Raw genomic sequence first — 14235 nt, 5'->3', positions numbered from 1 at the left:
GAAGCTGGTTTAGGGGTAAAGCAGAGTCCATGAAAGCCTCCAATTGTCTTGAATCTGAGAATCCGAAGGCTGAAGGTTGGGACTCTGGGCCCCACTTTGAGGGCAACAACATTTTCATAGTTCTGTTCCTCTGTGCCATGTTTAGGCTGTCACATGCAAACATACAACCATGCAAGGTACCAAGACAAACCAATAAGATTAATTAAAATAGTAGTGAATGGAAGGGTCGTATTCCGACACAGAATTAAATCAAATCAACCCAACTTATGTCTCTGCCTATCTGCACATTTTCAACTTCCCAAACACCAATTTTTATTTCTAGTAACAAAACCCTCATCGTAATAATGCAGTTTATGCATTTATTTTTAACGTGTTGCAGAGCTTTGGTGTAGCAGAGAAGTAAGGCTATGGTATAAAGACACACTCAATGTGGAGGCTATAGCAGATAAAATAACGTAATTTTTATGTTTTTAATGATCCATTTTTAAAAAAATAAAAAAAAATGAATTAAAGTTCAGTGATATTTTTTTCAAAAAAAGTCACTGAAATCCGCTCCGATAGTCAATGTAGATGTATATAAACCGAGAGTTGCATTGATCGCGGTAAGATAAAGAAGACACTTTTCACTTTTGCCAAGAAACGAGGCTTTGCGTGACTGAATGTGTATGCATTGATGTTTTTCACAAGGTTGGTGCAAAGAGTCAAATTATAGGTAACCCTTCTCCATTTATCTGAATTATCTTTCTTCAATTTCACACGTAAATTCAAAATGTAAAAGTATTTAAATAGTTCTTTTCCTTTTTTATCTTTATTTCTTTAAAGGGTATTTTGCAGAACGAAAAAGTAGCAAATTTTTTATTCTAATAAAATAGATGTATAAGATTTATTTTATTTATTTTTCTCTTTATCCACACAATAGGTATATGTGTTGGATCCTTAAACTCTTTTGTTTTATTTTTCTTGGCGGAATCAATGTCATGTTCACTCCATATTAGCGCATTCAATACAAGCACTGTAAGAAACTAAACAATAGAATAAGGATTAAGAAAAAATTAATAATAATAATACACAATAAAATAATGTGATTCAGCAGAATATTAATGAATTCTAGTGAGCAAATTTATTATGACCAAATTATTCTCTTTTTATATTATTTGGTATAAGAAAAATAATTTTTTTATTTTTATAAAATGGTTATATAAGTTCATTTTATTTATTTTTCTATTTACATATACGTGTTAGATCTGTAAACTCTCTACTTTTTAACAAAATTAATGTCTAAGTTCGCTAAATATTAACACATTCAACATAAGCATAAAAAGTATTTATAATTTATGTTGGTTGGAAATTTTTAAGAAAAGACAAAGTTATAAAAAGAATTTTAGAAGTTATAACTTAAGTATATTTTATTCTTTTAAGACTAAATACTCATGCATGTAACCATTCTGGTTAATCACTTGACGTTGTATTTGAAAAAAAAAATCAATTTGCTAAGAATATTATTACAAAATCTTTGTGAATTATGTTGCATATATCATATCACACACGACTTCTAATACACATACAAGACGACCCTCCACCAAATGAGTTTATAGAAAGATTTTCTTTAAACGAATATCTCGGACGATTTTTATTGGATAAGTTATTAAATGATCTTTAACCAAATGACCATAAATGGTAGATGATCATGTACTACTAGATGATCTTACTCAATTAGATGATTTTGAATGAATTTTTACAAAAACCAATCTATACATTTTCTTCTACTTATTCTCTTTTCATTTTTCTCTATTACCTTTTTCTCTTTAAAGTTATCCCTATCCTCTCTTTCAATTATAAACTTACTTCCCATCTTTTACATAAATAAATCTTACCAACTACAAGATGACCAATGAATAGTATTTCTAACCAATCATATTTCAATCTAGAATAAGTTTATTCTTAATTCACTTTCACCTCTTGAGTTTTCTTGGACATTTGCCTCCCGATTTCTTCAATGAACATCAATTTCAACATTTCCCTACATAGAAAACAACAAATTTAGTAAAAATATTTTGCAACCAAACTTTACATGTAATCCTTTATGAAGAAAAAAAAAAGTGTTCCTACTAGATAAATATATACCCAAGAGAACACAAAGTATATTCGAGCCAAGGAATTTAGGGGTCACATGCATCTACGAATCTTCCTTCCGAAGTATCCTCTTCTGATGTGATGAGATAGTCCCGACAGGGAGCTTGCAAAGCTACCCCGACGCCCAAGTTAGTTTTTAGACAATACAGATAAAATAGTAACAATAATGAACAATTTTTTTACCTCATGAATAGTGCATTTTATACTACCTGTATGAGCCTAACTTCATGGGCCTAGGGTTTATGACAACTGTTGGCTTTGGGATTTCCCTAATCAACTTTTATTATCTTAAATCTCCCTCTTATCTTTTAATTTGCCAACTAGGATATGTACTATCAACCAATCTTTTCCGGTGCTTTAGTGGAGAAATTCTGATTGCCTTTAAGGTTGTCATTGTCTCACCCCTCATCCGCTTTTCGTCAGGCCGAGGTTTCCTCTCCCACTTCCTAGCATTTCTTACTAATGTACACTTCTCTAGTTCAGATATATCAAGGCTGAGGTTTCCTCTCCCACTTTCTAGTATTACTTAGTAACGTGTACTTCTCTGGTTCAGATATGTCAAAGTTTCTCTTGGCTACTGCCCCTGTCATGTTTCTTGGGTTGGAGTATACTCTGCCCTTTGGTCCAAGGCATATTCGGCGGTACGAGAGGTTCTCTCTACCCAATGTGTACAAAAAATAACATTTATAAGTAGATAAAAAGAATGTTACCCATTAGCTGAGTAAAAGATAACTTTGGTAAATTAAAATTGTTTTATTATAATTTTTCTATTAAAAATGTATTTAAATCTTTTAAATAATATTTTTTAATAGTTTCAAATGAAGTAAATTAAATTATATATTTCAATTTAAGAAATGTAATAGTTACTTCTTTTAGCAATAAAACTGTAATTTATTTTAATAGTTTAAATGGCTTAAGTTGTACTTCCTTAATTTCTTTTTATATTCTTTTAAGGTTGTGTTTTAAAAGAAATATACAATAAATTTCCTTATTATAGTATACAGCTTACGTTGTACTTTGTGATGCATGGATACAATATGTGTATCGGATACGACATGTATCTGACACGTCGATACGTTTATTTTAAAAATAATAGAATACGATATGTGATAGATACACGATATATGAATATTGAAAAGTGTAGATTAATTCTTAATATATATATACATATATATATATATATATATATATATGAATCCAAATTAAAACCATATGTACTAAAGTTGTCAACATAAAAAAATAAAAATCATTGTCATTGTAAAAATATCACTATACGAAAACTTTCAAACAATGACCAATTTTAGTAACAAAAAATATGTTAGAGACCAATTATTTTAGTAGTCAAAATATTGGTAGCTAATGTTAGTGACCAATTTCAAAACCAATTCATAATAAAAAAACTATTTTAATTATCAATTTAGACACCAATTATAATTGTTTTGAACTATTTTAGTTGCAAATAATTTTTAGCTTTTAAATTGGTACTTAAATTGATCACTATATAATGACTAATTATTTTTTGTCACTAAAATTTGTCATTATTCAAATATTTTATTGAATTTTACTATGACTTTATAAATTAGATACTTCATTACTTCACTGATAAGTATCGATAAAGTATCATAAAGTATTAGACACGAACACGTGTCATATACATATACGTGATCCAAATTGAAGTATCGGTGCATCATAGATTTTACTTCTTTTAGCAAGAAAACTATAATTTATTTTAATAGTTTAAATGGCTTAAGTTGTACTTCCTTAATTTTTTTTTATATTCTTTTAAGGTTGTCTTTGAAAAGAAATATACAATAAATTTTCTTATTATAGTAAAAAAAGTTGAAATTTTCTTTATTTTACTTCTTTCCCTTTCCATCTATGTGTAAATTATTTAAATATTAGACACGTACAAATATAATTGGTAAAAGAGTAATTAAAAGTCATTTTTAACTTCATATGTAATAAAAGAGTATGCACTAATTTTCATTTTTAAGAGACATAAGACTTTTTTTTTTCTTTTTAGGTTCCTAAAGTTATCATGTTTTTCAATCCTAACTAGTGTTTATTTAGGTCAAATGTATTTGGATGCATGAATTTATAAAGTTTTAATGAGTTATAACCACTTCCTTATGTGTATATTTATTAGAGGTGACAAAGCGAGTCAATCTGACCCATTTTATCTCGATCTGTTGTGACATGAAAACAAATAGAAAAGTGAAGCCCGTCACGTATCTAGACAGGCTGACGGGCTGGCATACTAGTTTTGATTTTTTTTTTCTTTTTTGTTTGCATGTTTTGTTGTTAAATGGAAACACAAGTGCATAGTCTCTTTGAGAATGCAACCACAATGGAAATGCATGTGCAACAAAAATTAGGAGATTGCAAAATCATAGCAAATCAAGGTAAATCAAGACAAAAATCATCACTAAAAAAATTCAGAATTCATAAACACACATTACAGATGTAGAAACCGAGAAAAATAAAATTAGGGCAAATAAGGTAAAATTAGGACAACCCGTAAACAGTGGTGAAGGAAATAGGAAAAAGTTAGGGCCAATAAAGAGAAATTAGGGAAAATTATGGTGGGCATCTTGTTCTCACTCTCCCTTTGGACTCGCGTGGTGTGTTCTTGATCTCGTACTAGTTTTGCACAACAAACCTGTTCGTGGTGGCTGCCACTACTCTCAAAATCGTCGTTGTTATGGGAACTAGCGTCACTCTCCCTTGCACCGCATGAGCATCTCATCTGTCAATCGCACGTGGTGGTTGATCTTGTGTGGTGGTGGTCTATTTCTGTGTGGGGGTGAACCAAGCTCGCATTTTTCGTGCGGTGGTGGTGGCTCCCAAGGGGTGTGTGGTGTTCTGAATCTATGTGTGAGGGTAACCCAAATTGTAGCTATATTTGTTTGTTTGTCAAAGGTACAACCTATTGTGCGTGAGTGAGCAACAACACATGTGGTTTACTTAAAAAAAAAACAGATTGTAGTGGGTTGGTGGGTTGTGCGAGCCAGGTTGTTGCGGGCTGGTGGGTTGAAATCTCTAACCCGACGCTTTTTTTTGTCGGGCTAGCCCGTCGAGCTTGACCCATTTTGCTATCCCTAATATTTATGTAATTGATATTCTTCTTTGTCAACTCTTTAACTTTTTGTTTTGTTTTATTTCATTATAAATAGGATTATATATACAGTGAGTAAAGGAGGGAGGAGAGACACACAAAATTCATAAATAATATTGTCACTTAGACGATATCTTCAACAACTTTTGTTAAAGGAAGGAGAAGAGGTATATAAAGATATATAATACCTAATGAGTTTGTTTTTTAGCAAATAAGTATGGAGGAGGTGACTTTTGTAGGATACATTAATTGTCCCTAATAGAGGTTAAGTTTTAAATTACAATCGAATTATAAGACTGAAGTTTATACACTCTTAAGTAAAAATAATTGTTTTGTTTTATTTCATTATAAATAGGATAATATATACACTTAGTAAATGGAAGGAGAGACGCACAAAATTCATAAATAATATTGTCACTTAGACGATATCTTCAACAACTTTTGTTAAAGGAAGGAGAAGGGGTGTATAAAGATATATAATACCTAATGAGTTTGTTTTTTAGCAAATAAGTATGGAGGAGGTGACTTTTGTAGGATACATCAATTGTCCCTAATAGAGGTTAGGTTTTAAATTACAATCAAATTATGAGATTGGAGTTTATACACTCTTAAGTAAAAAGAAATGTGTTTTAATTATCACTTATAACTTTTGAATAGTAAACATTCAATCCAACCAGACTACAAAATAAAGGTTCTTCATTATCATAATTCCCTACTTCCCTTGTGCTCCTAAAAAATTATTAGTATGGTGGTATGACATTCACTTTATTATCTATTTATTTGTATTTTATTTTTATTTATCAATTAAAAATAACATTTTTCAAAAATTGTTAATAGATGAAAACCATAGTATTTCAAACATAAAATTTTAATCTGTATATTTAAACATGTATTATAATGGATTTAAGTAATAATATAAAGGGATTCAGGTGATGGTATGTTCAATACATAATTATGCTCTACACCTATGAGATTCAACTAAGGAGATTGCCTAGCTTGGTTATCGAAATTTACCTTATCTTGAATAATATACTTTTTAATATCATGTAAACTCAATTAGATTATAAAACTCTTGAGTTTACATAAACCTTTATTTTATTATATTGAGTTTACATAACCTTTTGAAACTTTTGGCAATATAGCATCTAAAATACGAACTTCTAAAAAAAGAATAATTTTTTTTGAGAATGCAACACCTCAAACCCAATACTAATTCATTGAACAAACTAATTAATACAAGCAATCTCGATACAAACGTACGCAAAAACTAGACATAGTATAATATCAAGGCACAATGCATATTAAATTTCAAAATTAACAAAGCCAAAATTATAAAGAGTAAAAGAGAAGCTACCAAGACAAAAAGAAAAAAGAAATGGGGGAGCTAGCGAGATGACACAACTGAAAGGAGAGACACGTGTGGTAACAACCTAAATCAAAGGTGAACTCGTTGCCAACAGAGAAAGTAGAATGACGAATGACAATAAAAAATAAAATAAAGTTACCCATTTCACTATCCCTTATTTTTCACTCCTTCCTTAATCATTACAATGATTTATTTGTTTGAAACAATATTAATTAACAATCACAACATAATCTAATTCATTCAACTCAAACCAAATTGAAAAACAAATCTCTTAATTTGTTTAAGTTACAGTTATAACTAATTTAAAAGTTGAATTCTGGATAATAGCAGTTCAAATACTGTATTTAAGCTTGTAAAACTTAAACTATTTAAAGTGAATCGAATACAAAAAAACAAATACAAAAATAATAATGAAAACTAAACTAAGTGACACTTCTTCATATGTATGAGTATACTTTTGAAATTATTCATTAATTTTTTTTTTAATTTAATTGTAGTCTTCTTTTTTTTTTGTTTTATTTCATTAGGTGATATACTCATATTCAATCTAACCAAAGTTAAAAAATTAAATTAAGTTGAAACAAATTGGAGTTAAAAGAAAAATATTTAATAAAAAAAATAAACATTATTTTAGAGGTTCCAGAGACACGTGAAACTAATTAGGAAGAAACAAAGAACGAGGTCGTTTATCCCTCAACTTCGGCCACCTGGGCCATGGGCTTCCGTTTCATCCAACATTTATATAAAATGGACCATAACAAGACTACATGTGTCCAACACTCTAAGCCTATCTCGTAAATGTTCGGTTACATCAACATGTTGTTGCCCCTACCACACAACATACTTAGATCACAGGAACAACCTCATCCCCACCAAAAAAAAAAAAAAAAATCACATGAAATACCTGACCAAACAAATCAAGAAAATCGCATAATTCTATGTATGATTGAGTATATTCAATGCAAATCTCAATTAACAATGACACACAGTTAAAGATAGGTGCACGAACACGTAATCGAATTGATTCATTCAATAACTGGAAAAGAAAACTACGCATTGAAAACAGCAACAATAATTGATTTCACAACTCACTGGTAGAATGACAAATCGAAGTTGAAAAGATTAATGAGAGAAATAAAAATTTTATTGTTGTTCACCAAAACGATGAATTATTGCTAGCTGTATCCAATTAATCTGTGTTACATTGAAGAGGATAAAGGGGAGGGTGAGACCGCATGTTGCCTCTTACGGATGGTGGCGCACGTGCGACCCGCCAGGAGCGTGTGAAAATCGTAAGGCCTGAACGTGCGCGCCACGTGGCGTTCCACGTTTTGTTCGTTGTCGTGGAAGATGTGACAGAGCGCCGCCACGTAATCTGGTGGCAGTTTCCCCGTTGTGCGGAGGAATATAGCAACGGAGCGAAACAAGTCTCTGCAGATGATGCGACTTATATCTAAGCGTGAACGGGATTCTGAATCGGCCGGTGGTGGAGGAGGGGGATCCAGTTGCAGTCTCAGGCAGCGTTCTACGGTGGTGGAGATGGGTGTGGCCACCGTATTCACACTTCCCGTCACCAGAAGAAGCATGATTGAAAGAAAAAGGGTTGTAGGTGAAAAAGAAGACATTGTTGATTGGGGCGTGTGAACATGAACCTGTTGCTAACGTTGTCGATTCAGATTTCTAACTTTTTCTGTTCTTATTGAGTTTCATCTTTTCTGGTTGGCTGTTTCTTACATCCAGAGGTTACAAAATAATCTAGGAACCGATCACGTAGCACAAGGAGTTAAACGTTAATTTTAAAAAAATTAAAATTAAAATATGTAGTTTCAATCTTTAGTTAATATTAATTAATAAAATTAATTTTCATTTTAAATATAATAATTTAATATAGAAATTAAATCCCTCTATATATTGTATATATTTTTTATTATAATACTTTTATTTTGAATATAATGATTATTAACAAATTTTAAAATTCGGCTATTTATAAATTTAATTATTTGTTGTCTTTTTTGAAAAGAAATATACTGAAAATTTGGAAGTACTTTTGAAAAACGGTAAATAATTACGTTTAAAGATTAAAATAACAACAAATGTGTCAATACGCACAAATGTTAACTTCAAAGAGAAGATAAGAATGAAAAATAATTGAATTGTAGTTTTAGGGAAATGGATTAAGTAACTTCTAGATATAGGAATTGCACTTTGTCTTTCATTATTATAACTTATTGATTAAACTAACATTTTAGATGGAACAAAGTATCTTAAAATTAATAAGTTTATTATAACAATGGTGTAAAAGCCTGTTTACGTGCTTTGAAAATTTATTATGAATATTAAATTGCATTATTGCAATCTTACTGCTTGAAAGTAGCTTGTTAGAATATCATCACTGGTCGTAAATTATGTATTTCAATTTGTCTTGGAAATCAACGTTCGAATGTTTCCAATAGTTCAGTGTGTACTCTTTCAAAGGGACGAAACTTATCTTGCTCAAGTTACGAGATATAGATCTCCTGAACTTTTAGTTCTTCAATAATTTTGATAATTTACTTTGAAAAATTGATTTTTTAACACGATTTCGCTCGAATATATTTTAACAGCCAATAAGATTTTTAAAATATGAAATTATGTTAATTTAAAATATTTAAATTTATTTGATAGATTTAATTTTCGAAAAATGATGAAATCACAATTATGGAGTTTCTGAAAAGCCAACTTAAAGGGTGAAGATGGTAAAATATTCGTTTTAGCATCAGAAAGTAAAGGCTTCAAAATTTTTATAATACTAATGTTCATCTATTAAATTAATTATAAAATTATGTTTAAAAGAAAAAAATATTTTAAAATTATGTTTAGTATAAATATAGTTTTATTAAATTAATTATAACTTTATGTTTGTGAATTAATTAAATTATTATTGGTGTTCGTTAATTTTTATTAATATTAAAAATTATATTTAATGAGTTAAAATATTTTTTCAATAAATGATAATTTTGTTTAGGAAAAATAAATGATTAGTTTACTATGTTATCTTATAATCAATTTTAATTTCTATTTTCTTCTTTCATTTATGTGACATCTCATTTACTAATTTTACTCCTTTCTCTTGTTTTCTTAGTTATTCTTTTGAGGTTTTGAGAGATTTTAGTTCTTGAATCTTATGTTTGTACTAATCTTTTTATTCTTATTTATGGTTAGTAGGTTTTTATTTCTATTTGTGTTGTTGTTTTTATTATATTTGTTGAATTTGTATTAGGATTATTAATTTGTTTCTTTTGTTCCGTGATATGTTTTTCGGTACTTTTCGATTTATGAGTTTTAAGAGTTTTTTTACATATATTTTGAGAGTTTTTCTACATATATTTTGATAAGGAATTAGAATTTTTATTTGGATTGAATTACAAAGCTATTAATTAGGTTAGGATTTGACATTTTGGTGGATAATGAAGATAAAATCTTTAATAAAATAAGGGATAAACATGAGTTGGAATTCAAAAATATTGTGAAAGTTAAATGAAATTAATTACAACAATTGCAAAGCTACTAATTAGGTTAGAGTTTGACCTTTTGGTGGATAATGAAGATAAAATCTTTAATGAAATAAGCAATGAATACGAGTTGGAATTCAAAGATACTGTAAAAGTTAAATGAAATTAATTACAACAATTTAATAGATAATTTTTGCATAAAAAAAAGCTCAAAAAATAAAATTTAACTAAAAGGTCTTATTCTTAAGTTTGTTTTAAGCATTCCAAATCCTTGAGCTGTCCATGTGTTCTTCTTAGTGTGTTTTATAAAATTTGTTTAATTGTTTGAAAAGTATGTGTTAACTTGCTTGAGTTTTAAAACATTAAAATATGTTTATAATGTTTTGGACGTAACTTTGGTTATTTATGAAATGAGAAATTAAAAATAGTCCAAAGATAGTTTGTCGTGAAAAGTCAAATAAATATTAGCAGTTAAGTATTTTTAGTGTGATTTATAATCGTTGAAATGAGCTTTGTATGAATGATTATAAAGATATATTAGGATACATAGTTAAGAACGGAAGACTTTGAGAATGGTGAAATTATCGAAAATTTGGTTTATATATTTGATTTGAGAGTAATTATACGTTTTAAATAAAATTGTTGAAGAAATATAAAAGGATTGATACCATATTTGGAAATCTTAAGTTCAACTATTTAGGGAAAATTGATAAGAGATTATGTTGGTGGATGTCAAAACTTGACACTCAAAAGGTGAACAAGAAAAGGAGAATCAAGTTTAACATTGTAATTTTTGTTTTTCTAAAGTTTATGGCTAAGGTCAGATAATTAAATAATTATTTTTTAAATAAAATTGTCACCACTTTATTTAAAATATCAAAATAAAAAGAATCAAATGTTTAATTTCTTGACGAAATTGTAATAATATTATGAAACAAAAATTTAAGACCATCCAACTTGCCCCGACTCTCATCTTTTACTATTTGTGTATTTCCTCCTAAACTTTTTTTTGTTCCATGTAAATAACATGATCATTACAGTAAAAAAAAATACAGACACAAACAAGAAAAAAAAAAGAAGCTAATATAACAAAGAAAAAACTTCAGTTTTTAAAATAAACTCATAAAACATTTTAAATTCCAAACATCTAAAAAATATATATAGCCTTTTCAAGAATCCTTTCTTTCGTTAAAAGTAAAATATATGAAAGTTTACCATGTAGACTATCAGGAAAGACAGACAAGTCACAACATACAAGCTTAAAAACATTGCATTTTCTAGTTAGAGCTTTTCCCATATTACTTTCACACATCTAATTTTTGAATTAGAAAATGAAACTCGCTTCCAACTTAATAGTAAAAAACAAAACCTAAAACTTTAGAAGATGAAAATGAAAAGCGAGTAAAACAAAAAAATAAACCAAATATTACATTCAAACTTGCTTTCACACAACTACAACCTTCATAACAAAAACTGAACTCGCTCATTAAGAGCTACAGCCTTTCTGACCAATCTAACAAACTCAGACTCGCTTAGAGTCCTACAACCTCCCTGAAATAAACTCAGACTCATATAAAGCCTTATAACTCCCCTGACCAATGGAGCAAACTCAAACTCACACAGAGTCCTATGGCTTCCCCGACCAATGGAACAAACTCAAACTCATACAGTATCCTACAACCTTACCAGTTAATGAAACAAATCGTTCTTCCAAGTAGTCTATCCAAGTTATTGGAACAAATCACATATTCACAAAAAATACACACGTTTTCGAAAACCCATTTACTTAATCCAGGCATCAAAAATACTCATGAAACTCAAAATATCAAAATCTTTCTTTTATAATCACAAATTTAAAAACAAGTTAAAGTCACCTCACAGAACCCATTAACCACTTAAAAAAATTGTCTTTATCAATTTTCAAGCATACTCAATTAAACTCCCATACCCTAAATTAGTATCAAAACCAAAAAATCTTTACATGGCTCACATAAAACTCTTTTAAACAACAAGAAAACATAAAATTAACATCATCACAACATAAATCAAAACAAATTTTCCCATTTCATAAAAGTTATTTTGTAAAACCATACCCTACATCCTAAACCTTCATTAACCCAAAAGAAACATGATTTTCATGGTCAAAATTGCTAAAACCATGTTTTCAACACTAATAATGTAAAACAAAAAATTTAGTTATCTTCCCTTACAACTCAAGTTTTTTACAAAAAACATAACTTCTCTACCATACATTCATCAAGAAAAAACCTAAACTTTTGTTTTTACACATCAATAGAAAATACAATTTCAACATCACATTAACATCAAAACAAAAGACATGCCAACTTCCCTTACTTGAATATTCAAATGTTGCAACTAAACCATTCACCTTTCACTTGGCTCTCTTCAACACATTTCTCTTCCAAAACAAAGCCACTCACGTTTCCACTCTCTTAAACCATTAAAACTATTATATTTCAAGAGCCTTACCACCCCTTAACCTAGCTCAACTATTTACAAGAACCCTGAGCCTACCAAATACAAGATTTGTTCATGATTCAATGGCCAAAATGCTTAAAGATAGTTTCTGCGATTCATAGGTCAAATTCAACTTATACACTCATTGTTATCCATTAAATCTTGAGGGGTTTTATTTATAATCTTCTTAATCAAATAATTATTCACAAAATTTCTCTATCTTCATAAAAATCCTCAAAAATCGGCCAACAAAATATAATTCTCTCCGAAAAAAATTGCACCACTTAAGCCCACTAGATTTTTAAAAGCTATTTTCACTTAACAAGAGTTTGCCCAACAAATAAGGCCACGAACTCACCTAACGAGTGTTATTTGTGACCAACTAAAGATAAATATTATCTCTCCCTAATATTTGAACTTGAGGCCTCCCATTTACCAAACAAGTGTTCTATCCAACTAAGCTACAATCCCATTTTTTACTAATTGTTATAATTTTATAAAGTCTTACATTGAGCTTCTTAGAAACAAAAGATTCGTATACACAGGTGAAGTCTTCAACATCAATACTTGATTTCATATACATTCTCTCCTTGACCTTGCACTCCTTAATCCTAACTAACTTAACCATACTATTGAAACATATATGAAATGATGAAATACAAATTCTTCAACAACTCTCGTAGTAGTAAAGTTTAAGAGGTAGGTGATGATTTTCCCAAGTACCTAGAAATACACATGATTGCACATTTGGGGAAATAAATGTTTTTTTTATGACGGGTTCAAAGCCCTCGTGAATAAGAGCTTAACACTTCATTTTGGAAGAACTAACCATTTCTTTCCTTACCAATGACATAATAGAAACCACCATACTGATAATGGGGGAAGAAAGGATGTTTCTTCTACCTCTAAAGAAGCGAACTTGGTACGACTGGAAGACAAGTCTTCTCTGATAATTGTAACCTCTCTACTAACTGAGGGGCTATTTCAAAAAGAAGAGGAAACCACTAGAAACGTACCTAGAATGTTAAATAGCGATGAAAGAAGGGTGACAAAACTTACGCAAATGGTTGAATTAAGAAAATAAAGTGACGCATACATACCAAGTAGTTAAAACATTTAAAAAATGCTTCAACTCTCACAAAGCGACATGACAAGCCAAATGTCATGTTTCGAGGCTAGCGTGACACAAAACTTCGAGTAAGAGCTTAGTTCTATAAAAGGTAGTAAAGTATTGACCTTGGTTACAAAACTTCGAAACAGCGAAAATTCAACCTCGAACTTTATCACTCAAAGGAAATCAAAGTCAATCACCCATAACTTGATCCATTGCACTTTATTATTGCTTCTAAGCTTGGAAGCTTGTATACCTACCCTATTTAGATATACTCAAACTTCGAGATATCCAGAGTTGACATTAAGATATGTGGAGAAGAATATACAAATAAATATAATATACATGAACAACTCAGATAAATTTAAATACTTACTAATATCATTCTAAAGACATTCTAGGAAACATAATCTATTACTATTCTTTATCCATGAACCTAAAGACATATAAATATAAAATAAGAACATTGATTCAAACTCACTTATATACCATTATATTTCAATATTCTCTTTAAACTCTTATTGATTTAAGTGTTATAAAA

The sequence above is a fragment of the Vigna unguiculata genome, chromosome 9, assembly GCF_004118075.2.
Source record: "Vigna unguiculata cultivar IT97K-499-35 chromosome 9, ASM411807v1, whole genome shotgun sequence".
NCBI lineage: Eukaryota > Viridiplantae > Streptophyta > Magnoliopsida > Fabales > Fabaceae > Vigna > Vigna unguiculata.
Note: the sequence above shows the minus strand (reverse complement) of the source record.